The sequence below is a fragment of the Scyliorhinus canicula genome, chromosome 13, assembly GCF_902713615.1.
Source record: "Scyliorhinus canicula chromosome 13, sScyCan1.1, whole genome shotgun sequence".
Classification (NCBI taxonomy): Eukaryota; Metazoa; Chordata; class Chondrichthyes; order Carcharhiniformes; family Scyliorhinidae; genus Scyliorhinus; species Scyliorhinus canicula.
In genome coordinates this window covers 70976024-71001397 of record NC_052158.1, presented here as the reverse complement: position 1 = coordinate 71001397, position 25374 = coordinate 70976024, and the positions used below count along the sequence as shown (strand labels likewise).

The 25374-nt window shown below is 53.5% G+C and overlaps 1 protein-coding gene across 7 annotated transcripts in view; it reads left to right on the top strand.

The window, feature by feature from the left end:
• Positions 1-460: 460 nt before the first annotated feature.
• The window catches only part of LOC119976267 (vitamin K-dependent protein C-like), an 80651-nt gene continuing 55737 nt past the window's right edge, over positions 461-25374 (top strand). For 2 of the 7 annotated variants that reach the window (XM_038816643.1, XM_038816636.1), the window contains exon 1: positions 787-955. The gene's annotated coding sequence lies outside the window, so the exon portion shown is untranslated. The other 5 variants (XM_038816637.1, XM_038816639.1, XM_038816638.1 and 2 more) reach the window with 5 other exon arrangements.

The window sequence follows — 25374 nt, the reverse complement described above, 5'->3', positions numbered from 1 at the left end:
GCAAAATGAAATGCATTTGCACTTACAAACAAAAGATGGTGGTTGAGAGATAGCAAAATAATGAAACTACACCTAAAATAGTATAATTCAAGCACTATTTCATGGAGCATAGGGAAATCCGTTTTATATTGTCAGTGACATATATTTTCTGATCAACAATTCAATGAATCAAGCGACCTGACACTTACAAATTCATGCTAACTCTCCGATAAATCCAAACCTTCCTCCGTGTCCTGTCCCATATTATACAATCTAGACTTCACAAATGAGGTAAAACTGAAGTGGCCTTTAGCTTCCCGGCTTCTCCCTTTCCTCTCTTGAACAATTATGTGATACTTGCACCTTCCCATTCTCTTTTGAATTGATATTTGGAGAATTATTATGGATAATGCCTTTGCTGAATCCTCCCGACACTCATTCGGTGTGAGGCAAGAGGTTGTGTGGGGGGGAAGGGGGCTGCAGGGGGCGGTGTCGGGAATCAGAGATTGCGTAGTAAACAGTGGACACAAGATCGTGGTCGGCTGTGGTGCACTTTGAGGTACGCGCTGTGAGAAAATGCTGCTGTCACTGCTCTTAAGTTTAGACTGCTTCCCCCAGCACTTTCGCCATACTGCTGCCTGAGCAGCTCACTGTTAAATCAGAATAAGAAACCCAGATACTGGGTCCTCAAACTGCAATGGGGATATGTCAGCCATCAGATATTTACCCATGGATGCAACCCGTTCTGGTACGGATGCTCTGAGTAAATATTTGAAGTTAGTCATTAACAGAGATTTTTCAGGCATTGGCAGTCTTCGCCAATGTAAATAGGTAATGCCTGTGTGATGTAAAATGTTACCTCTGCTTTTTTGTGGATAAATTATTTTTAAAGGTGCAACACCATAGCTAATTCCAGAGTCTGATTCAATTCGATTTAAGAAAAGAATCTGGATTATGTCCTCGGCCTGTGCGGTGGGTAAGTGATGTACCTCGGCCTGTGCGGTGGGTCAGTGATGTACCTCACCATGTGCGGTGGGTCAGTGATGTACCTCAGCCTGTGTGGTGGGTCAGTGATGTACCTCACCATGTGCGGTGGGTCAGTGATGTACCTCGGCCTGTGCGGTGGGTCAGTGATGTACCTCGCCATGTGCGGTGGGTCAGTGATGTACCTCGGCCTGTGCGGTGGGTCAGTGATGTACCTCGCCATGTGTGGTGGTAGTTGATGTACCTCGGTCTGTGCAGTGGGTCAGTGATGTACCACGGCCTGTGCGGTGGGTCAGTGATGTATTTCGGTCTGTGCGGTGGGTCAGTGATGTATCCCGGCCTGTACGGTGGGTTAGTGATGTATCCCGGCCTGTGCGGTGGGTCAGTGACATACCCCGGCCTGTGCGGTGGGTCAGTGATGTACCTCGGCCTGTGCGGTGGGTCAGTGATGTACCTCGGCCTGTGCGGTGGGTCAGTGATGTACCTCGGCCTGTGCGGTGGGTCAGTGATGAACCTCGGCCTGTGCGGTGGGTCAGTGATGTACCTCGCCATGTGCGGTGGGTCAGTGATGTACCTCGGCCTTTGCAGTGAGTCAGTGATGTACTTCGGTCTGTGCGGTGGGTCAGTGATGTACCTCGGCCTGTGCGGTGGGTCAGTGATGTACCTCGGCCTTTGCAGTGAGTCAGTGATGGACTTCGGTCTGTGCGGTGGGTCAGTGATGTACCTCGCCATGTGCAGTGGGTCAGTGATGTACCTCGGCCTTTGCAGTGAGTCAGCGATGTACTTCGGTCTGTGCGGTGGGTCCGTGATGAATCTCGGCCTGTGCGCTGTGTCAATAATGGATCTCGGTCTGTGTGATGGGTCAGTGATGTATCCCGGCCTATGCGGTGGGTCAATTACGTATTTCAGCCTGTGCGTTGTGTCAGTGATGCATCACAGCCTCTGCAGTGGGTCAGTGATATATGCTGACATATGTGTGGATCAGTGTGGATCGCGGTGGGTCAGTGTGGATCGCGGTGGGTCAGTGTGGATCGCGGTGGATCAGTGATGTATCATGGCCTGTACGGTGGGTCAGTGATGTATTATAGCCTGTGCGGTGAATCAGTGATGTATCCCATCCTGTGCGGTGAATCAGTGATGTATTGCAGCCTGTGCGGTGGGTCAGTGATGTATCCCAGCCTGTGCGGTGGGTTAGTGATGTATCCCGGCCTGTACGATGGGTTAGTGATGTATCCCATCCTGTGCGGTGGGTCAGTGATGTATCCCAGACTGTGCGGTGGATCTGTAATGTATCCCGGCCTGTACGATAGGTTAGTGATGTATCCCGGCCTGTGCGATGGGTCAGTGATGTATCCCAGCCTGTGCGGTGGGTTAGTGATGTATCCCGGCCTGTGCGGTGGGTCAGTGATGTATCCCGGCCTGTACGGTGGGTCAGTGACGTATCCCGGCCTGTGCGGTGGGTCAGTGACATACCCCGGCCTGTGCGGTGGGTCAGTGATGTACCCCGGCCTGTGCGGTGAATCATTGATGTACCTCGGCCTGTACGGTGAATCAGTGATGTACCTCTGCCTGTGCGGTGGGTCAGTGATATACAACGGCCTGTGCGGTGGGTCAGTGATGTATCCCATCCTGTGCGGTGGATTAGTGATGTATCCCAGCCTGTACAGTGGGTCAGTGATGTACAACGGCCTGTACGGTGGGTCAGTGATGTACAAACGGCCTGTACGGTGGGTCAGTGATGTATTAAGGCCTGTCCTGTGGGTCAGTGATGTATCCCGGCCTGTGAGGTGGGACAGTGATGTATCCCGGCCTGTACGGTGGGTGAGTGATGTATCCCGGCCTGTGCGGTCAGTCAGTGATGTATCCCAGCCTGTGCGGTGGATCGGTGATGTATCCCGGCCTGTACGGTGGGTCAGTGAAGTATCCCGGCCTGTGCGGTGGGTCAGTGATGTATCCCGGCCTCTATGGTGGGTCAGTAATGTATTACAGCCTCTGCACGGGTGAGTGATGTATTATGGCCTGTGCAGTGAATCAGTGATGTATCCAGTCCTGTACAGTGGGTCAGTGTTGTATCCAGTCCTGTGCGGTGGGTCAGTGATGTATCCCAGACTGTGCGGTGGATCAGTGATGTATCCCGGCCTGTACGATGGGTCAGTGATGTATCCCAGACTGTGCGGTGGGTCAGTGATGTATCCCAGCCTGTGCGGTGGGTCAGTCATGTATCCCAGCCTGTGTGGTGTGTCAGTTAGGCATTACGGCTTGGATGGTGGGTCAGTGATGTATCCCGGCCTGTACGGTGGGTCAGTGATGTATCCCGGCCTGTACGATGGGTCAGTGATGTATCCCAGACTGTGCGGTGGGTCAGTGATGTATCCCAGACTGTGCGGTGGGTCAGTGATGTATCCCAGCCTGTGCGATGGGTCAGTGATGTATCCCAGACTGTGCGGTGGGTCAGTGATGTATCCCAGCCTGTGCGGTGGGTCAGTGATGTATCCCAGCCTGTGCGGTGGGTCAGTCATGTATCCCAGCCTGTGCGGTGGGTCAGTGATGTATCCCAGCCTGTGTGGTGTGTCAGTTAGGCATTATGGCCTGGATGGTGGGTCAGTGATGTATCCCAGACTGTGCGGTGGATCAGTGATGTATCCCAGCCTGTGCGGTGGGTCAGTGAAGTATCCCAGCCTGTGTGGTGTGTCAGATAGGCATTACAGCCTGGATGGTGGGTCAGTGATGTATACCGGCCTCTATGGTAGGTCAGTGATGTATTATGGCCTGTGCGGTGAATCAGTGATGTATTATAGCCTGTGCGGTGGGTCAGTGATGTACCTCGGCCTGTGCGGTGGGTCAGTGATGTACCTTGGCCTGTGCGGTGGGTCAGTGATGCACCTCGGCTTGTGCGGTGGGTCAGTGATGTACAACGGCCTGTGCGTTGTGTCAGTGATGTATCCCGCCTGTGCGTTGTGTCAGTGATGCATCACAGCCTCTGCAGTGGGTCAGTGATATATGCTGACAGATGTGTGGATCAGTGTGGATCGCGGTGGGTCAGTGTGGATCGCGGTGGGTCAGTGTGGATCGCGGTGGGTCAGTGTGGATCGCGGTGGATCAGTGATGTATCATGGCCTGTACTGTGGGTCAGTGATGTATTATAGCCTGTGCGGTGAATCAGTGATGTATCATGGCCTGTACTGTGGGTCAGTGATGTATTATAGCCTGTGCGGTGAATCAGTGATGTATCATGGCCTGTACTGTGGGTCAGTGATGTATTATAGCCTGTGCGGTGAATCAGTGATGTATCATGGCCTGTACTGTGGGTCAGTGATGTATTATAGCCTGTGCGGTGAATCAGTGATGTATCCCAGCCTGTGCGGTGGGTCAGTGATGTATCCCGGCCTGTACGATGGGTCAGTGATGTATCCCAGCCTGTGCGGTGGGTCAGTTCTGTATTACAGCCTGTGCGGTGGGTCAGTGATGTATTACAGACTGTGCGGTGGGTCAGTGATCTATTACAGACTGTGCGGTGGGTCAGTAATGTATCCCAGCCTGTGCGGTGGGTCAGTGATGTATCCCAGCCTGTACGGTGGGTCAGTGATGTATCCCAGCCTGTGCGGTGGGTCAGTGATTTATCCCAGCCTGTGCGGTGGGTCAGTGATGTATCCCAGCCTGTGCGGTGGGTCAGTGATTTATCCCAGCCTGTGCGGTGGGTCAGTGATTTATCCCAGCCTGTGCGGTGGGTCAGTGATGTATCCCAGCCTGTGTGGTGTGTCAGTTAGGCATTACGGCCTGGATGGTGGGTCAGTGATGTATCCCGGCCTGTGCGGTGTGTCAGTTAGGCATTACGGCCTGGATGGTGGGTCAGCGATGTATCCCGGCATGTGCGGTGTGTCAGTTAGGCATTACGGCCTGGATGGTGGGTCAGTGATGTATACCGGCCTCTATGGTAGGTCAGTGATGTATTATGGCCTGTGCGGTGAATCAGTGATGTATCCCATCCTGTGCGGTGGGTCAGTGACGTATCCCGGCCTGTGCGGTGGGTCAGTGATATACCCCAGCCTGTGCGGTGGGTCAGTGATGTACCCCGGCCTGTGCGGTGAATCAGTGATGTACCGCGGCCTATGCGGTGGGTCAGTGATATACAACGGCCTGTGCGGTGCGTCAGTGATGTATTAAGGCCTGTACGGTGGGTCAGTGATGTACAACGGCCTGTACGGTGGGTCAGTGATGTACAACGGCCTGTACGGTGGGTCAGTGATGTACAACGGCCTGTACGGTGGGTCAGTGATGTATTAAGGCCTGTCCTGTGGGTCAGTGATGTATCCCGGCCTGTGAGGTGGGTCAGTGATGTATCCCGGCCTGTACGGTGGGTCAGTGATGTATCCCGGCCTGTGCGGTGGGTCAGTGATGTATCCCGGCCTGTACGGTGGGTCAGTGATGTATCCCGGCCTGTGCGGTGGATCAGTGATGTATCCCGGCCTGTACGGTGGGTCAGTGAAGTATCCCGGCCTGTGCGGTGGGTCAGTGATGTATCCTGGCCTCTATGGTGGGTCAGTAATGTATTACAGCCTCTGCATGGGTGAGTGATGTATTATGGCCTGTGCAGTGTATCAGTGATGTATCCAGTCCTGTACAGTGGGTCAGTGTTGTATCCAGTCCTGTGCGGTGGGTCAGTGATGTATCCCAGACTGTGCGGTGGATCAGTGATGTATCCCGGCCTGTACGATGGGACAGTGATGTATCCCAGACTGTGCGGTGGGTCACTGATGTATCCCCGCCTGTACGGTGGGTCAGTGATGTATCCCAGACTGTGCGGTGGGTCAGTGATGTATCCCGGCCTGTACGGTGGGTCAGTGATGTATCCCAGACTGTGCGGTGGATCAGTGATGTATCCCGGCCTGCACGATGGGTCAGTGATGTATCCCCGACTGTGCGGTGGGTCAGTGATGTATCCCAGCCTGTACGGTGGGTCAGTGATGTATCCCAGCCTGTGCGGTGGGTCAGTAATGTATCCCAGCCTGTGCGGTGGGTCAGTCATGTATCCCAGCCTGTGTGGTGTGTCAGTTAGGCATTACGGCCTGGATGGTGGGTCAGTGATGTATCCCGGCCTGTGCGGTGGGTCAGTGATGTACCCCGGCCTGTACGATGGGTCAGTGATGTATCCCAGACTGTGCGGTGGGTCAGTGATGTATCCCAGCCTGTACGGTGGGTCAGTGATGTATCCCAGCCTGTGTGGTGGGTCAGTGATGTATCCCAGCCTGTGCGGTGGGTCAGTCATGTATCCCAGCCTGTGTGGTGTGTCAGTTAGGCATTACGGCCTGGATGGTGGGTCAGTGATGTATCCCGGCCTGTGTGGTGGGTCAGTGATGTATCCCAGCCTGTGTGGTGTGTCAGATAGGCATTACAGCCTGGATGGTGGGTCAGTGATGTATACCGGCCTCTATGGTAGGTCAGTGATGTATTATGGCCTGTGCGGTGAATCAGTGATGTATTAAGGCCTGTGCGGTGGGTCAGTGATGTATCCCGGCCTGTGCGGTGAATCAGTGATGTACCCCGGCCTGTGCGGTGGGTCAGTGATGTACCGCGGCCTATGCGGTGGGTCAGTGATATACAACGGCCTGTGCGGTGCGTCAGTGATGTATTAAGGCCTGTACGGTGGGTCAGTGATGTACAACGGCCTGTACGGTGGGTCAGTGATGTACAACGGCCTGTACGGTGGGTCAGTGATGTACAACGGCCTGTACGGTGGGTCAGTGATGTATTAAGGCCTGTCCTGTGGGTCAGTGATGTATCCCGGCCTGTGAGGTGGGTCAGTGATGTATCCCGGCCTGTACGGTGGGTCAGTGATGTATCCCGGCCTGTGCGGTGGATCAGTGATGTATCCCGGCCTGTACGGTGGGTCAGTGAAGTATCCCGGCCTGTGCGGTGGGTCAGTGATGTATCCCGGCCTCTATGGTGGGTCAATGATGTATTACAGCCTCTGCGTGGGTGAGTGATGTATTATGGCCTGTGCAGTGAATCAGTGATGTATCCAGTCCTGTACAGTGGGTCAGTGTTGTATCCAGTCCTGTGCGGTGGGTCAGTGATGTATCCCAGACTGTGCGGTGGGTCAGTGATGTATCCCAGCCTGTACGGTGGGTCAGTGATGTATCCCAGACTGTGCGGTGCGTCAGTGATGTATCCCGGCCTGTACGGTGGGTCAGTGATGTATCCCAGACTGTGCGGTGGATCAGTGATGTATCCCGGCCTGTACGATGGGTCAGTGATGTATCCCAGACTGTACGGTGGGTCAGTGATGTATCCCAGCCTGTACGGTGGGTCAGTGATGTATCCCAGACTGTGTGGTGGGTCAGTGATGTATCCCGGCCTGTACGGTGGGTCAGTGATGTATCCCAGACTGTGCGGTGGATCAGTGATGTATCCCGGCCTGTACGATGGGTCAGTGATGTATCCCCGACTGTGCGGTGGGTCAGTGATGTATCCCAGCCTGTACGGTGGGTCAGTGATGTATCCCAGCCTGTGCGGTGGGTCAGTGATGTATCCCAGCCTGTGCGGTGGGTCAGTCATGTATCCCAGCCTGTGTGGTGTGTCAGTTAGGCATTACGGCCTGGATGGTGGGTCAGTGATGTATCCCGGCCTGTGTGGTGGGTCAGTGATGTATCCCAGCCTGTGTGGTGTGTCAGATAGGCATTACAGCCTGGATGGTGGGTCAGTGATGTATCCCAGACTGTGCGGTGGATCAGTGATGTATCCCAGCCTGTGCGGTGGGTCAGTGAAGTATCCCAGCCTGTGTGGTGTGTCAGATAGGCATTACAGCCTGGATGGTGGGTCAGTGATGTATACCGGCCTCTATGGTAGGTCAGTGATGTATTATGGCCTGTGCGGTGAATCAGTGATGTATTATAGCCTGTGCGGTGGGTCAGTGATGTACCTCGGCCTGTGCGGTGGGTCAGTGATGTACCTTGGCCTGTGCGGTGGGTCAGTGATGCACCTCGGCTTGTGCGGTGGGTCAGTGATGTACAACGGCCTGTGCGTTGTGTCAGTGATGTATCCCGCCTGTGCGTTGTGTCAGTGATGCATCACAGCCTCTGCAGTGGGTCAGTGATATATGCTGACAGATGTGTGGATCAGTGTGGATCGCGGTGGGTCAGTGTGGATCGCGGTGGGTCAGTGTGGATCGCGGTGGGTCAGTGTGGATCGCGGTGGATCAGTGATGTATCATGGCCTGTACTGTGGGTCAGTGATGTATTATAGCCTGTGCGGTGAATCAGTGATGTATCATGGCCTGTACTGTGGGTCAGTGATGTATTATAGCCTGTGCGGTGAATCAGTGATGTATCATGGCCTGTACTGTGGGTCAGTGATGTATTATAGCCTGTGCGGTGAATCAGTGATGTATCATGGCCTGTACTGTGGGTCAGTGATGTATTATAGCCTGTGCGGTGAGTCAGTGATGTATCCCAGCCTGTGCGGTGGGTCAGTGATGTATCCCGGCCTGTACGATGGGTCAGTGATGTATCCCAGCCTGTGCGGTGGGTCAGTTCTGTATTACAGCCTGTGCGGTGGGTCAGTGATGTATTACAGACTGTGCGGTGGGTCAGTGATCTATTACAGACTGTGCGGTGGGTCAGTAATGTATCCCAGCCTGTGCGGTGGGTCAGTGATGTATCCCAGCCTGTACGGTGGGTCAGTGATGTATCCCAGCCTGTGCGGTGGGTCAGTGATTTATCCCAGCCTGTGCGGTGGGTCAGTGATGTATCCCAGCCTGTGCGGTGGGTCAGTGATTTATCCCAGCCTGTGCGGTGGGTCAGTGATGTATCCCAGCCTGTGTGGTGTGTCAGTTAGGCATTACAGCCTGGATGGTGGGTCAGTGATGTATCCCGGCCTGTGCGGTGTGTCAGTTAGGCATTACGGCCTGGATGGTGGGTCAGCGATGTATCCCGGCCTGTGCGGTGTGTCAGTTAGGCATTACGGCCTGGATGGTGGGTCAGTGATGTATACCGGCCTCTATGGTAGGTCAGTGATGTATTATGGCCTGTGCGGTGAATCAGTGATGTATCCCATCCTGTGCGGTGGGTCAGTGACGTATCCCGGCCTGTGCGGTGGGTCAGTGATATACCCCAGCCTGTGCGGTGGGTCAGTGATGTACCCCGGCCTGTGCGGTGAATCAGTGATGTACCGCGGCCTATGCGGTGGGTCAGTGATATACAACGGCCTGTGCGGTGCGTCAGTGATGTATTAAGGCCTGTACGGTGGGTCAGTGATGTACAACGGCCTGTACGGTGGGTCAGTGATGTACAACGGCCTGTACGGTGGGTCAGTGATGTACAACGGCCTGTACGGTGGGTCAGTGATGTATTAAGGCCTGTCCTGTGGGTCAGTGATGTATCCCGGCCTGTGAGGTGGGTCAGTGATGTATCCCGGCCTGTACGGTGGGTCAGTGATGTATCCCGGCCTGTGCAGTGGGTCAGTGATGTATCCCGGCCTGTACGGTGGGTCAGTGATGTATCCCGGCCTGTGCGGTGGATCAGTGATGTATCCTGGCCTGTACGGTGGGTCAGTGAAGTATCCCGGCCTGTGCGGTGGGTCAGTGATGTATCCTGGCCTCTATGGTGGGTCAGTAATGTATTACAGCCTCTGCATGGGTGAGTGATGTATTATGACCTGTGCAGTGTATCAGTGATGTATCCAGTCCTGTACAGTGGGTCAGTGTTGTATCCAGTCCTGTGCGGTGGGTCAGTGATGTATCCCAGACTGTGCGGTGGATCAGTGATGTATCCCGGCCTGTACGATGGGACAGTGATGTATCCCAGACTGTGCGGTGGGTCAGTGATGTATCCCAGACTGTGCAGTGGGTCAGTGATGTATCCCAGACTGTGCGGTGGGTCACTGATGTATCCCCGCCTGTACGGTGGGTCAGTGATGTATCCCAGACTGTGCGGTGGGTCAGTGATGTATCCCGGCCTGTACGGTGGGTCAGTGATGTATCCCAGACTGTGCGGTGGATCAGTGATGTATCCCGGCCTGCACGATGGGTCAGTGATGTATCCCCGACTGTGCGGTGGGTCAGTGATGTATCCCAGCCTGTACGGTGGGTCAGTGATGTATCCCAGCCTGTGCGGTGGGTCAGTAATGTATCCCAGCCTGTGCGGTGGGTCAGTCATGTATCCCAGCCTGTGTGGTGTGTCAGTTAGGCATTACGGCCTGGATGGTGGGTCAGTGATGTATCCCGGCCTGTGCGGTGGGTCAGTGATGTACCCCGGCCTGTACGATGGGTCAGTGATGTATCCCAGACTGTGCGGTGGGTCAGTGATGTATCCCAGCCTGTACGGTGGGTCAGTGATGTATCCCAGCCTGTGCGGTGGGTCAGTCATGTATCCCAGCCTGTGTGGTGTGTCAGTTAGGCATTACGGCCTGGATGGTGGGTCAGTGATGTATCCCGGCCTGTGTGGTGGGTCAGTGATGTATCCCAGCCTGTGTGGTGTGTCAGATAGGCATTACAGCCTGGATGGTGGGTCAGTGATGTATCCCAGACTGTGTGGTGTGTCAGATAGGCATTACAGCCTGGATGGTGGGTCAGTGATGTATACCGGCCTCTATGGTAGGTCAGTGATGTATTATGGCCTGTGCGGTGAATCAGTGATGTATTAAGGCCTGTGCAGTGGGTCAGTGATGTATCCCGGCCTGTGCGGTGAATCAGTGATGTACCCCGGCCTGTGCGGTGGGTCAGTGATGTACCGCGGCCTATGCGGTGGGTCAGTGATATACAACGGCCTGTGCGGTGCGTCAGTGATGTATTAAGGCCTGTACGGTGGGTCAGTGATGTACAACGGCCTGTACGGTGGGTCAGTGATGTACAACGGCCTGTACGGTGGGTCAGTGATGTACAACGGCCTGTACGGTGGGTCAGTGATGTATTAAGGCCTGTCCTGTGGGTCAGTGATGTATCCCGGCCTGTGAGGTGGGTCAGTGATGTATCCCGGCCTGTACGGTGGGTCAGTGATGTATCCCGGCCTGTGCAGTGGGTCAGTGATGTATCCCGGCCTGTAAGGTGGGTCAGTGATGTATCCCGGCCTGTGCGGTGGATCAGTGATGTATCCCGGCCTGTACGGTGGGTCAGTGATGTATCCCGGCCTGTGCGGTGGATCAGTGATGTATCCCGGCCTGTACGGTGGGTCAGTGAAGTATCCCGGCCTGTGCGGTGGGTCAGTGATGTATCCCGGCCTCTATGGTGGGTCAATGATGTATTACAGCCTCTGCATGGGTGAGTGATGTATTATGGCCTGTGCAGTGAATCAGTGATGTATCCAGTCCTGTACAGTGGGTCAGTGTTGTATCCAGTCCTGTGCGGTGGGTCAGTGATGTATCCCAGACTGTGCGGTGGGTCAGTGATGTATCCCAGCCTGTACGGTGGGTCAGTGATGTATCCCAGACTGTGCGGTGCGTCAGTGATGTATCCCGGCCTGTACGGTGGGTCAGTGATGTATCCCAGACTGTGCGGTGGATCAGTGATGTATCCCGGCCTGTACGATGGGTCAGTGATGTATCCCAGACTGTGCGGTGGGTCAGTGATGTATCCCAGCCTGTACGGTGGGTCAGTGATGTATCCCAGACTGTGTGGTGGGTCAGTGATGTATCCCGGCCTGTACGGTGGGTCAGTGATGTATCCCAGACTGTGCGGTGGATCAGTGATGTATCCCGGCCTGTACGATGGGTCAGTGATGTATCCCCGACTGTGCGGTGGGTCAGTGATGTATCCCAGCCTGTACGGTGGGTCAGTGATGTATCCCAGCCTGTGCGGTGGGTCAGTAATGTATCCCAGCCTGTGCGGTGGGTCAGTCATGTATCCCAGCCTGTGTGGTGTGTCAGTTAGGCATTACGGCCTGGATGGTGGGTCAGTGATGTATCCCGGCCTGTGTGGTGGGTCAGTGATGTATCCCAGCCTGTGTGGTGTGTCAGATAGGCATTACAGCCTGGATGGTGGGTCAGTGATGTATCCCAGACTGTGCGGTGGATCAGTGATGTATCCCAGCCTGTGCGGTGGGTCAGTGAAGTATCCCAGCCTGTGTGGTGTGTCAGATAGGCATTACAGCCTGGATGGTGGGTCAGTGATGTATACCGGCCTCTATGGTAGGTCAGTGATGTATTATGGCCTGTGCGGTGAATCAGTGATGTATTATAGCCTGTGCGGTGGGTCAGTGATGTACCTCGGCCTGTGCGGTGGGTCAGTGATGTACCTTGGCCTGTGCGGTGGGTCAGTGATGCACCTCGGCTTGTGCGGTGGGTCAGTGATGTACAACGGCCTGTGCGTTGTGTCAGTGATGTATCCCGCCTGTGCGTTGTGTCAGTGATGCATCACAGCCTCTGCAGTGGGTCAGTGATATATGCTGACAGATGTGTGGATCAGTGTGGATCGCGGTGGGTCAGTGTGGATCGCGGTGGGTCAGTGTGGATCGCGGTGGGTCAGTGTGGATCGCGGTGGATCAGTGATGTATCATGGCCTGTACTGTGGGTCAGTGATGTATTATAGCCTGTGCGGTGAATCAGTGATGTATCATGGCCTGTACTGTGGGTCAGTGATGTATTATAGCCTGTGCGGTGAATCAGTGATGTATCATGGCCTGTACTGTGGGTCAGTGATGTATTATAGCCTGTGCGGTGAATCAGTGATGTATCATGGCCTGTACTGTGGGTCAGTGATGTATTATAGCCTGTGCGGTGAATCAGTGATGTATCCCAGCCTGTGCGGTGGGTCAGTGATGTATCCCGGCCTGTACGATGGGTCAGTGATGTATCCCAGCCTGTGCGGTGGGTCAGTTCTGTATTACAGCCTGTGCGGTGGGTCAGTGATGTATTACAGACTGTGCGGTGGGTCAGTGATCTATTACAGACTGTGCGGTGGGTCAGTAATGTATCCCAGCCTGTGCGGTGGGTCAGTGATGTATCCCAGCCTGTACGGTGGGTCAGTGATGTATCCCAGCCTGTGCGGTGGGTCAGTGATGTATCCCAGCCTGTGCGGTGGGTCAGTGATGTATCCCAGCCTGTGCGGTGGGTCAGTGATTTATCCCAGCCTGTGCGGTGGGTCAGTGATGTATCCCAGCCTGTGTGGTGTGTCAGTTAGGCATTACGGCCTGGATGGTGGGTCAGTGATGTATCCCGGCCTGTGCGGTGTGTCAGTTAGGCATTACGGCCTGGATGGTGGGTCAGCGATGTATCCCGGCCTGTGCGGTGTGTCAGTTAGGCATTACGGCCTGGATGGTGGGTCAGTGATGTATACCGGCCTCTATGGTAGGTCAGTGATGTATTATGGCCTGTGCGGTGAATCAGTGATGTATCCCATCCTGTGCGGTGGGTCAGTGACGTATCCCGGCCTGTGCGGTGGGTCAGTGATATACCCCAGCCTGTGCGGTGGGTCAGTGATGTACCCCGGCCTGTGCGGTGAATCAGTGATGTACCGCGGCCTATGCGGTGGGTCAGTGATATACAACGGCCTGTGCGGTGCGTCAGTGATGTATTAAGGCCTGTACGGTGGGTCAGTGATGTACAACGGCCTGTACGGTGGGTCAGTGATGTACAACGGCCTGTACGGTGGGTCAGTGATGTACAACGGCCTGTACGGTGGGTCAGTGATGTATTAAGGCCTGTCCTGTGGGTCAGTGATGTATCCCGGCCTGTGAGGTGGGTCAGTGATGTATCCCGGCCTGTACGGTGGGTCAGTGATGTATCCCGGCCTGTGCAGTGGGTCAGTGATGTATCCCGGCCTGTACGGTGGGTCAGTGATGTATCCCGGCCTGTGCGGTGGATCAGTGATGTATCCCGGCCTGTACGGTGGGTCAGTGAAGTATCCCGGCCTGTGCGGTGGGTCAGTGATGTATCCTGGCCTCTATGGTGGGTCAGTAATGTATTACAGCCTCTGCATGGGTGAGTGATGTATTATGACCTGTGCAGTGTATCAGTGATGTATCCAGTCCTGTACAGTGGGTCAGTGTTGTATCCAGTCCTGTGCGGTGGGTCAGTGATGTATCCCAGACTGTGCGGTGGATCAGTGATGTATCCCGGCCTGTACGATGGGACAGTGATGTATCCCAGACTGTGCGGTGGGTCACTGATGTATCCCCGCCTGTACGGTGGGTCAGTGATGTATCCCAGACTGTGCGGTGGGTCAGTGATGTATCCCGGCCTGTACGGTGGGTCAGTGATGTATCCCAGACTGTGCGGTGGATCAGTGATGTATCCCGGCCTGCACGATGGGTCAGTGATGTATCCCCGACTGTGCGGTGGGTCAGTGATGTATCCCAGCCTGTACGGTGGGTCAGTGATGTATCCCAGCCTGTGCGGTGGGTCAGTAATGTATCCCAGCCTGTGCGGTGGGTCAGTCATGTATCCCAGCCTGTGTGGTGTGTCAGTTAGGCATTACGGCCTGGATGGTGGGTCAGTGATGTATCCCGGCCTGTGCGGTGGGTCAGTGATGTACCCCGGCCTGTACGATGGGTCAGTGATGTATCCCAGACTGTGCGGTGGGTCAGTGATGTATCCCAGCCTGTACGGTGGGCCAGTGATGTATCCCAGCCTGTGTGGTGGGTCAGTGATGTATCCCAGCCTGTGCGGTGGGTCAGTCATGTATCCCAGCCTGTGTGGTGTGTCAGTTAGGCATTACGGCCTGGATGGTGGGTCAGTGATGTATCCCGGCCTGTGTGGTGGGTCAGTGATGTATCCCAGCCTGTGTGGTGTGTCAGATAGGCATTACAGCCTGGATGGTGGGTCAGTGATGTATACCGGCCTCTATGGTAGGTCAGTGATGTATTATGGCCTGTGCGGTGAATCAGTGATGTATTAAGGCCTGTGCGGTGGGTCAGTGATGTATCCCGGCCTGTGCGGTGAATCAGTGATGTACCCCGGCCTGTGCGGTGGGTCAGTGATGTACCGCGGCCTATGCGGTGGGTCAGTGATATACAACGGCCTGTGCGGTGCGTCAGTGATGTATTAAGGCCTGTACGGTGGGTCAGTGATGTACAACGGCCTGTACGGTGGGTCAGTGATGTACAACGGCCTGTACGGTGGGTCAGTGATGTACAACGGCCTGTACGGTGGGTCAGTGATGTATTAAGGCCTGTCCTGTGGGTCAGTGATGTATCCCGGCCTGTGAGGTGGGTCAGTGATGTATCCCGGCCTGTACGGTGGGTCAGTGATGTATCCCGGCCTGTGCAGTGGGTCAGTGATGTATCCCGGCCTGTACGGTGGGTCAGTGATGTATCCCGGCCTGTGCGGTGGATCAGTGATGTATCCCGGCCTGTACGGTGGGTCAGTGAAGTATCCCGGCCTGTGCGGTGGGTCAGTGATGTATCCCGGCCTCTATGGTGGGTCAATGATGTATTACAGCCTCTGCATGGGTGAGTGATGTATTATGGCCTGTGCAGTGAATCAGTGATGTATCCAGTCCTGTACAGTGGGTCAGTGTTGTATCCAGTCCTGTGCGGTGGGTCAGTGATGTATCCCAGACTGTGCGGTGGGTCAGTGATGTATCCCAGCCTGTACGGTGGGTCAGTGATGTATCCCAGACTGTGCGGTGCGTCAGTGATGTATCCCGGCCTGTACGGTGGGTCAGTGATGTATCCCAGACTGTGCGGTGGATCAGTGATGTATCCCGGCCTGTACGATGGGTCAGTGATGTATCCCAGACTGTGCGGTGGGTCAGTGATGTATCCCAGCCTGTACGGTGGGTCAGTGATGTATCCCAGACTGTGCGGTGGGTCAGTGATGTATCCCGGCCTGTACGGTGGGTCAGTGATGTATCCCAGACTGTGCGGTGGATCAGTGATGTATCCCGGCCTGTACGATGGGTCAGTGATGTATCCCCGACTGTGCGGTGGGTCAGTGATGTATCCCAGCCTGTACGGTGGGTCAGTGATGTATCCCAGCCTGTGCGGTGGGTCAGTAATGTATCCCAGCCTGTGCGGTGGGTCAGTCATGTATCCCAGCCTGTGTGGTGTGTCAGTTAGGCATTACGGCCTGGATGGTGGGTCAGTGATGTATCCCGGCCTGTGTGGTGGGTCAGTGATGTATCCCAGCCTGTGTGGTGTGTCAGATAGGCATTACAGCCTGGATGGTGGGTCAGTGATGTATACCGGCCTCTATGGTAGGTCAGTGATGTATTATGGCCTGTGCGGTGAATCAGTGATGTATTAAGGCCTGTGCGGTGGGTCAGTGATGTATCCCGGCCTGTGCGGTGAATCAGTGATGTACCTCGGCCTGTGTGGTGGGTTAGTGATGTATCCCAGCCTGTGCGGTGGGTCAGTGATGTATCCCATCCTGTGCGGTGGGTTAGTGATGTATCCCGGCCTGTGCAGTGGGTCACATGATGTATTAAGGCCTGTGCGGTGGTTCAGTGATGTACAACAGCCTGTACGGTGGGTCAGTGATGTATCCCGGACTGTGCGGTGGGTCAGTGATGTATCCCGGCCTGTACGGTGGGTTAGTGATGTATCCTGGCCTATGCGGTGGGTCAGTGATGTATCCCGGCCTGTGAGGTGGGTCTGTGATGTATCCCGGCCTGTAAGGTGGGTCTGTGATATATTCCAGCCTATTCGGTGAAGCAGTGATGTATCACGGCCTGTGAGGTGGGTCAGTGATGTATTATGGCCTGTGCAGTGAATCAGTGATGTATCCCTTCCTTTGCGGTGGGTCAGTGATGTATCCCAGCCTGTGAGGTGGGTCAGTAATGTATCCCAGCCTATGTGGTGGGTCAGTAATGTATCCCAGCCTGTGCGGTGGGTCAGTAATGTATCCCGACCTGTGCGGTGGGTCAGTAATGTATTACGGCCTGTGCGATGGGTCAGTAATGAATTAAGGCCTGTGCGTTGGTCAGTGATGTATTATAGCCTGTGCGGTGGGTCAGTGATGTATCCCGACCTGTGCGGTGGGTCAGTAATGTATTACGGCCTGTGCGGTGGGTCAGTAATGAATTAAGGCCTGTGCGTTGCTCAGTGATGTATTATAGCCTGTGCGGTGGGTCAGTGATGTATCCCGGCCTGTGCGGTGGGTCAGTGATGTATTATAGCCTGTGAGGTGAATCAGTGATGTATCCCATCCTGTGCAGTGGGTTAGTGATGTATTACGGCCTGTGCGGTGGGTCAGTGATGTATTATAGCCTGTGAGGTGAATCAGTGATGTATCCCATCCTGTGCAGTGGGTTAGTGATGTATTAAGGCCTGTGCAGTGGGTCAGTGATGTATTACGGTCTGTGCGGTGGGTTAGTGATGTATCCCATCCTGTGCGGTGGGTTAGTGATGTATCCCAGCCTGTGCGGTGGGTTAGTGATGTATCCCAGCCTGTGCGGTGTGTCATAATATACGCCAGTATATCATGGTGCAGACACACACACACTGATGGACATACAATAGGATCAATCAACATGCATAACACCGCAGCCAATTACCAGTTTGAGCACACTCACTATAAAGACAGAGGGCATCACTTTTCCTGCTCATTCGGGATACAGCCTTTCAGAAGCACAAGAGCGTATAGTTTACAACACAGATTCTCACCACGTGCTGAGTGATTCGAATGGTTAGGACAGGCACAGGTCTTTAGTTAACCCACAGTAATATTCTGTTCAACAGTTTATAGTTTAATAAAATAGTGTTGTACTATTTTAAGTGTTGGTGGCCTGTATGTGGTTCACGGATCCAGAGCACCCAACACATCACGGTGGGTCAGTGATGTATCCCAGCCTGTGCGGTGGGTCAGTGATGTATCCCAGCCTGTGCGGTGGGTCAGTGATGTATCCCGGCCTGTGCGGTGAATCAGTGATGTATCCCGGCCTGTACGGTGGGTCAGTGATGTATCCCGGCCTGTAAGATGGGTCAGTGATGTATCCCGGCCTGTGCGGTGGGTCAGTGATGTATCCCGGCCTCTACGGTGGGTCAGTGATGTATCCCAGCCTGTGCGGTGTGTCAGTTAGGCATTACGGCCTGGATGGTGGGTCAGTGATGTATACCGGCCTCTATGGTAGGTCAGTGATGTATTATGGCCTGTGCGGTGAATCAGTGATGTATCCCATCCTGTGCGGTGGGTCAGTGATGTATTAAGGCCTGTGCGGTGGGTCAGTGACGTATCCCGGCCTGTGCGGTGGGTCAGTGATATACCCCGGCCTGTGCGGTGGGTCAGTGATGTACCCCGGCCTGTGCGGTGAATCAGTGATGTACCTCGGCCTGTGCGGTGAATCAGTGATGTACCTCGGCCTGTGCGGTGGGTCAGTGATATACAACGGCCTGTGCGGTGCGTCAGTGATGTATCCCATCCTGTGCGGTGGGTTAGTGATGTATCCCAGCCTGTGCGGTGGGTTAGTGATGTATCCCAGCCTGTGCGGTGGGTCAGTGATGTATCCCGGCCTGTACGGTGGGTCAGTGAAGTATCCCGGCTTGTGCGGTGGGTCAGTGATGTATCCTGGCCTCTATGGTGGGTCAGTGATGTATTACAGCCTTTGCATGGGTGAGTGATGTATTATGGCCTGTGCAGTGAATCAGTGATGTATCCAGTCCTGTACAGTGGGTCAGTGTTGTATCCAGTCCTGTGCGGTGGGTCAGTGATGTTTCCCAGACTGTGCGGTGGATCAGTGATGTATCCCGGCCTGTACGATGGATCAGTGATGTATCCCAGCCTGTGTGGTGTGTCAGTTAGGCATTACGGCCTGGATGGTGGGTCAGTGATGTATCCCGGCCTGTGCGGTGGGTCAGTGATGTATCCCAGCCTGTGTGGTGTGTCCGATAGGCATTACAGCCTGGATGGTGGGTCAGTGATGTATACCGGCCTCTATGGTAGGTCAGTGGTGTATTATGGCCTGTGCGGTGAATCAGTGATGTACCTCGGCCTGTGTGGTCGGTCAGTGATGTACAACGGCCTGTGCGGTGGGTCAGTGATGTATCCCATCCTGTGCGGTGGGTTAGTGATGTATCCCAGCCTGTGCGGTGGGTCAGTGATGTACAACGGCCTGTATGGTGGGTCAGTGATGTATCCCGGACTGTGCGTTGGGTCAGTGATGTATCCCGGCCTGTACGGTGGGTTAGTGATGTATCCCGGCCTGTGCGGTGGGTCAGTGATGTATTCCGGCCTGTGAGGTGGGTCTGTGATGTATCCCGGCCTGTAAGGTGGGTCTGTGATATATTCCAGCCTATTCGGTGAAGCAGTGATGTATCATGGCCTGTGAGGTGGGTCAGTGCTGTATCATGGCCTGTGCGACGGGCCAGTGATGCTTCACAGCCTGTGCGATGGGTCAGTGATATGTGCCGGCCTCTATGGTGGGTCAGTGATGTATTATGGCCTGTGCAGTGAATCAGTGATGTATCCCTTCCTGTGCGGTGGGTCAGTGATGTATCCCAGCCTGTGCGGTGGTTTAGTGATGTATCCCAGCCTATGTGGTGTGTCAGTAATGTATTACAGTCTGTGCGGTGGGTCAGTAATGTATTACGGCCTGTGCGGTGGGTCAGTAATGAATTAAGGCCTGTGCGGTGGGTCAGTGATGTATCCCAGCTTGTGTGGTGGGTCAGTTAGGTATTACGGCCTGTGCGGTGGGTCAGTGATGTATCCCGGCCTGTGCGGTGGGTCAGTGATGTATTATAGCCTGTGAGGTGAATCAGTGATGTATCCCATCCTGTGCAGTGGGTTAGTGATGTATTACGGCCTGTGCAGTGGGTTAGTGATGTATCCCATCCTGTGCGGTGGGTTAGTGATGTATCCCAGCCTGTGCGGTGTGTCATAATATACGCCAGTATATCATGGTGCAGACACACACACACTGATGGACATACAATAGGATCAATCAACATGCATAACACCGCAGCCAATTACCAGCTTGAGGACACTCACTATAAAGACAGAGGGCATCACTTTTCCTGCTCATTCGGGATACAGCCTTTCAGAAGCACAAGAGCTTATAGTTTGCAACACAGATTCTCACCACGTGCTGAGTGATTCGAATGGTTAGGACAGGCACAGGTCTTTAGTTAACCCACAGTAATATTATGTTCAACAGTTTATAGTTTAATAAAATAGTGTTGTACTATTTTAAGTGTTGGTTGCCTGTATGTGGTTCACGGATCCAGAGCACCCAACACATCACGGTGGGTCAGTGATGTATCCCGTCCTGTGCGGTGGGTCAGTGATGTATCCCGGCCTGTGCGGTGGGTCAGTGATGTATCCCGGCCTGTGCGGTGAATCAGTGATGTATCCCGGCCTGTACTGTGGGTCAGTGATGTATCAGGGCCTGTAAGGTGGGTCTGTGATATATCACAGCCCGTTCGGTGAGGCAGTGATGTATCAGCCTGTGAGGTGGGCCAGTGCTGTATCATGGCCTGTGAGGTGGGCCGGTGCTTTATCATGGCCTGTGCGACAGGTCAGTGATGCATCACGGCCTGTGCAATGGGTCAGTGATGCATCATGGCCTGTGCAATGGGTCAGTGATGTATCACAGCCTGTGCGGTGAGTCAGTGATGCATCATGGCCTGTGCAATGGGTCAGTGATGCATCATGGCCTGTGCAATGGGTCAGTGATGTATCACAGCCTGTGCGGTGAGTCAGTGTTGCATCTTGGCCTGTGCGGTGGATAGGTTACATAATCACGGCCTGTGCAGTGGTTCAATGATGCAGCATGTCCTCTGCGGTGGGTCAGTGATGTATCACGGCCTTTGCTGTGTGTCAGTGATGTATTCCGGCCTATGCTTTCGGTCAGTGATGTATCATGGCGAGTACGTTGGGCCAGTGATGTATCATAGTTCATTGATGCATCATGATGCATCATTGATGCAGCACTTTGGAAACAGTGACCATAATTCGGTGGCCTTTACATTAGTGATGGAAAGGGATAAGTATACCCCGCAGGGCAAGAGTTATAGCTGGGGGAAGGGCAATTATGATGCCATTAGACATGACTTAGGATGTGTAGGTTGGAGAAGTAGGATGCAAGGGTTGGGCACACTGGATATGTGGAGCTTGTTCAAGGAACAGCTATTGCATGTTCTTGATAAGTACGTACCAGTCAGGCAGGGAGGAATGGGTAGAGCGAGGGAACCGTGGTTTACCAAAGAAGTGGAATCTCTTGTTAAGAGGAAGAAGGAGGCCTATGTGAAGATGAGGCGTGAAGTTTCAGTTGGGGCGCTTGATAGTTACAAGGAAGCGAGGAAGGATCTAAAGAGAGAGCTAAGACGAGCAAGGAGGGGACATGAGAAGTCTTTGGCAGGTAGGATCAAGGAAAACCCAAAAGCTTTCTATAGGTATGTCAGGAATAAAAGAATGACTAGGGTAAGAGTAGGGCCAGTCAAGGACAGTGGTGGGAAGTTGTGTGTGGAGGCTGAGGAGATAAGCGAGATACTAAATGAATACTTTTCGTCAGTATTCACTCAGGAAAAAGATAATGTTGTGGAGGAGAATGCTGAGACCCAGGCTATTAGAATGGATGGCATTGAGGTGCGTAGGGAAGAAGTGTTGGCAATTCTGGACAAGGTGAAAATAGATAAGTCCCCGGGGCCTGATGGGATTTATCCTAGGATTCTCTGGGAAGCCAGGGAAGAGATTGCTGAGCCTTTGGCTTTGATTTTTATGTCATCATTGGCTACAGGAATAGTGCCAGAGGATTGGAGGGTAGCAAATGTGGTCCCTTTGTTGAAGAAGGGGAGTAGAGATAACCCCGGTAACTATAGGCCGGTGAGCCTCACGTCTGTTGTGGGTAAAGTCTTGGAGAGGATTATAAAAGATACGATTTATAATCATCTAGATAGGAATAATATGATTAGGGATAGTCAGCATGGTTTTGTGAAGGGTAGGTCATGCCTCACAAACCTTATCGAGTTCTTTGAGAAGGTGACTGAACAGGTAGACGAGGGTAGAGCAGTTGATGTGGTGTATATGGATTTCAGTAAAGCGTTTGATAAGGTTCCCCACGGTCGGCTATTGCAGAAAATACGGAGGCTGGGGATCGAGGGTGATTTAGAGATGTGGATCAGAAATTGGCTAGTTGAAAGAAGACAGAGGGTGGTGGTTGATGGCAAATGTTCAGAATGGAGTTCAGTTACGAGTGGCGTACCACAAGGATCTGTTCTGGGGCCGTTGCTGTTTGTCATTTTTATAAATGACCTAGAGGAGGGCACAGAAGGTTGGGTGAGTAAATTTGCAGACGACACTAAAGTCGGTGGAGTTGTAGACAGTGTGGAAGGATGTTGCAGGTTACAGAGGGACATAGATAAGCTGCAGAGCTGGGCTGAGAGGTGGCAAATGGAGTTTATTGTAGAGAAGTGTGAGGTGATTCACTTTGGAAAGAAAACCAGGAATGTGGAATATTTGGCTAATGGTAAAATTCTTGGCAGTGTGGATGAGCAGAGGGATCTCGGTGTCCATGTACATAGATCCCTGAAAGTTGCCACCCAGGTTGATAGGGTTGTGAAGAAGGCCTATGGTGTGTTGGCCTTTATTGGTAGAGGGATTGAGTTCTGGAGCCATGAGGTCATGTTGCAGCTGTACAAAACTCTGGTATGGCCGCATTTGGAGTATTGCGTACAGTTCTGGTCGCCTCATTATAGGAAGAACGTGGAAGCTTTGGAACGGGTGCAGAGGAGATTTACCAGGATGTTGCCTGGTATGGAGGGAAAATCTTATGAGGAAAGGCTGATGGACTTGAGGTTGTTCTCGTTAGAGAGAAGAAGGTTAAGAGGTGACTTAATAGAGGCATACAAAATGATCAGAGGGTTAGATAGGGTGGACAGTGAGAGCCTTCTCCCGCGGATGGAGGTGGCTAGCACGAGGGGACATAGCTTTAAATTGAGGGGTAATAGATATAGGACAGAGGTCAGAGGTGGTTTTTTTACGCAAAGAGTGGTGAGGCCGTGGAATGCCCTACCTGGAACAGTAGTGACCTCGCCAACATTGAGGGCATTTAAAAGTTTATTGGATAAGCATATGGATGATAATGGCATAGTGTAGGTTAGATGGCCTTTAGTTTTTGACTTCCCATGTCGGTGCAACATCGTGGGCCGAAGGGCCTGTACTGCGCTGTATCGTTCTATGTTCTATGTCCTCTGCAGTGGGTCAGTGATGTACCTCGACCTGTGCAATTGGCCAGTGATGGATCATGGCCTGTGCATTGGGTCAGTGATGTATCACAACCTGTGCAGTTGGCCAGTGATGGATCATGGCCTGTGCATTGGGTCAGTGATGTATCACAGCCTGTGCAGTTGGCCAGTGATGGATCATGGCCTGAGCGGTGGGTCAGTCTTGCATTATGGCCTGTGCAGTGCGTCAGTGATGTATCCCGGCGCGTCAGCGATGTATCGCGGCCTGTGCGTTTGAGTCAGTGATGGACCACAGCCAGTATGGAGTGTCGGTGACGTATCACAGCCTGTGCGGTGGGTCAGTGATGCATCATGGCCTGTGTGGTGGGTTAGTGATGGACCACGACCTGAACGGTGGTTCAGTGATGGATCTCGGCCAGTGTGGCCTGCCAGTGATGTATCCCGGACTGGGGGGGGTGGGTTAGTGATGTATGTTGGTCAGTGTTGCATTATGGCCTGTGCAGTGCGTCAGTGATTTATCCCGGCCTGTGTGGCGCGTCAGCGATGTATCACGGCCTGATTGGGGAGTTCAGTAATGTAGCATGACCTCTGCGGTGGGTCAGTGATGTATGTCGGCCTATGCGGTGGTTCAGTGATGGATGTCGGCCTGTGTGGTGGATCAATGATGCACCTAGGCTTCTACGGTGTGTCAGTGATGTACCTTGGCCACTGCAGTGGGTTAGTGTTGTATCCCGGTTGTGTGGCGCAATTTGAACTCTTCTCCAAATCCACAACCAGAACAGGCAGCTATCTTTACCTTTCAGATGGTTAAAGACAAGGACAAAGTCGAGGAGAGGACCAGACACAGCCAAACCTATATTATCAGCATGTCTCCCACAGAAGAAGTAAAATGAGAGCTAGGACCAAGAACAAGGAACTGAGTTTCCTTAACTCCATCTCCCAGGCCCAGATCCAATGACAAAACAAATCATCGAATTACCAGCACTTCTGTTAAAAGGGCATTAGGATATGGTGGGGGGAAGAATCAAAAGAAATATAGTCTGGTCCCCGTTGAAAAAACAGTGGGGGAAGCCCCCTCTCCAGGATAGGAGGACATCAGAGCATCCCCAAAACTGAGGAATTAGGAGGGAGTGCCGATTTGCCCCGTCCTCAGAACCGCAGAACCCCCTACTCCCAAAACAGCCAAGACCATCCAAAAAGAGGGAGAGTCTGACCCGCCAAAAGCCAACCTGAATCAGTATCTGTTTGACCGTGCCACCAAGGCCAGAACACTATCACAACTAGCCAGCGAGGGCACCAATACAAAGAGAAATAAAAGCCCCACCCCAACACCTCTCGGAGTCAGAAGAAGAGCAAGAACTGTCAGAACTAACCCCTCAGATGTCCAATATTACTTCCAGATGACAACCGGCCACCCAACATCTACATCCAACTCCCAATGGTGAACACTGGGCACTATCCTTGGACTTAGCCCAATTCTTCAACACTCCACATCGGATTCCCCCGCGGCACCCCCAAGTCAGGGGCCTCTGCCTGAGGGGCAACACCATACCTGCCCAACACTGCCACAGGAGAAGAGAAAATTGGAGAACTGGCCCCAAGGACACCCATGGCACCCCTACCCTTACACCTCTCCAGAGCTGAACTAGTCTAGTCCAGTACAAGCCGCAGCACCTGAAGAAACACTCTTGATAGGGACCACACAGCAAAAATAAAGGTATTTAAACCAGCCTCACTCTCAAAAACTCTGACAGCAGTAGAACAGTCAAAGAGGGAGACTAAATCACCCCCCCCCCCCCCCCCCCCCCCCCGCCGCCGCCGCTCTGGCTCTGCTCATCTTCCCACCAAGATAAAGATAAAGAAGTTTTGCATTAATCCACAATCAATATTCAGCATAACGTGATAAAACCTTATTAAATCCAGGATAACTAACGGTGCAGGACATCGTCTCCGAAATATTTATTCACGGGCAGCACGGTAGCATTGTGGATAGCACAATCGCTTCACAGCTCCAGGGTCCCAGGTTCGATTCCGGCTTGGGTCACTGTCTGTGCGGAGTCTGCACATCCTCCCCGTGTGTGCGTGGGTTTCCTCCGGGTGCTCCGGTTTCCTCCCACAGTCCAAAGATGTGCAGGTTAGGTGGATTGGCCATGATAAATTGCCCTTAGAGTCCAAAATTGCCCTTAGTGTTGGGTGGGGTTACTGGGTTATGGGGATAGGGTGGAGTTGTTGACCTTGGGTAGGGTGCTCTTTCCAAGAGCCGGTGCAGACTCGATGGGCTGAATGGCCTACTTCTGCACTGTAAATTATATGATTCCCTGCATGGAGATAAAATGACAACAGTAACAGACAACAACATGATTAT